The sequence below is a fragment of the Trichechus manatus genome, unplaced genomic scaffold (assembly GCF_000243295.1).
Source record: "Trichechus manatus latirostris isolate Lorelei unplaced genomic scaffold, TriManLat1.0 scaffold00297, whole genome shotgun sequence".
NCBI classification, from domain to species: Eukaryota; Metazoa; Chordata; class Mammalia; order Sirenia; family Trichechidae; genus Trichechus; species Trichechus manatus.
This window is the reverse complement of record NW_004444233.1, coordinates 1418181-1419750: the sequence shown is the minus strand read 5'-3', so window position 1 is coordinate 1419750 and position 1570 is coordinate 1418181. Positions and strand designations below refer to the sequence as shown.

At 43.6% G+C, this 1570-nt stretch overlaps 1 pseudogene; it reads right to left on the bottom strand.

The window, feature by feature from the left end:
* Positions 1 to 141: 141 nt before the first annotated feature.
* The window catches only part of LOC101361065 (chorion-specific transcription factor GCMa-like), an 11216-nt pseudogene continuing 9787 nt past the window's right edge, over positions 142 to 1570 (bottom strand).

Below are 1570 nucleotides of genomic sequence, written 5' to 3'. Positions count from 1 at the left end.
AGCTCAGCTCTCCACACCCCCACAGCTCTTGGTTCCTTCCTTCTCACAGTTCCCAAGAAGGTGTCATGTGATTCTAGGTGTTGTTGTTTGTTGCAAAAACACCTTTTTTTTTGGGGGGGGGGTTGTTGTAAATGACTTGAGTCATCTTAAAGGACAGAGGTTTAAAAGCATTTCATTGTTGCAGTGGTCTAAACCCATGCATCTCGTTGCTTCATCTAAATCCCATTTGCTGCTCTTACGTGGCAGGGAATATTGATGGAGAAGGTGAGAGGTGTAGGTGAGGAGAAAAGGGTCCGCCTGGGGTGAACAGTATGTGGTGGAAGGGAAGTAGCTGTTAAAATTCACATGCGCCTTGTCTTCTTAAAGATCGCCCCCTGGATTTGGCCATAATGGGTGACAGCTAGTTTTGGCTGCAGGTGGTTCCACAGGAATCTGCTGGAAACAGGGTTCTGAGGAGTGCAGGGAAGGGGAGAAGTCATAAGGCCAGCTGGCCAGAGGAAAAGGATAACTAGGACAACATTTGTCATCAAGAGGATTTCTCCCCAAGGACGCATTTTTATTTCATGCTTGCAGATCCTTGTAATCTGGGTAGATTCCAGAGACAGACGCTGAAGCAAGTGTGTACTATTGTAAATCCTACTATTGGACAATTTGCATTTCTCATAAAGCTTAGTGGGGCCCAAGCTGGCAGGGGGATCTGCCAGATCAGTGGTCCCCCTAAAACCATAACTCTTGGAGAAGGATAAGCAACCATTCAGTGACCTCTGCTGCGGAGTGTTAGAAATTAAAGGTCCACTGTATTTACCAAACAATTGGACACTTTCCTGGAAAGATCAAGTTAAAGGTAAACTTTCCTGATTTTGTGTTTCGCCTGGAAGACACTTTATCTCTGAGCCTCACTTCAGTTTCAGGGAGGCAGAGGTAGACGCTGCATGCACTTTCTTCGTTGCTTTTCTTGCGTCTGCTTCTACTTTGGCTCCCGGTTTTGGATGATCATGCCTCCCTTTCACTGGAAAAAGATGAAGTGTCTGTCTCACCTCCAGAAATTGGTGACAGGGAAGCCCCCATGGCCTTGGCAAGGAATTACCTTCAAAGGCCTGTAACAGTTCAGATAGTGTTTGCTCTACTGATTTTGCCAGGCTTTGTCACAGATGACAGGTCACAGGTAGACCTTGTGACCCTCCTCAGCAGAGCAGTCGATGCTGCATACCACTATGCCCAGGAAGGACTTCTTTTTTTCTTTTTCTTTTTTTTTACTGCTGTATTAACTGTGGGAGTTCTTGCACCTTACAGAAAAGGATTTTGAATAAATGAAAAAAAGAACCTCTAGAAATAGTGTCTACCCATATGTATAAGAATAATTTAGGCCTAACCCCAAATGGCTTCAGATGCAAAAGGGAACTTTCCCTATCACTAAGGGAAGCAATGATCATTCTTTCTTTCTAGTGACCAGAATAATTTTGTTCGTATCTTAATTGAACCTTAGTCTGCTCAATGAGTGGGGGAATATTTTAGCAATTTTTTTCCCTTTTTTTTTATTGTTATACTTTCAGTGAAAGTTTACAATTCA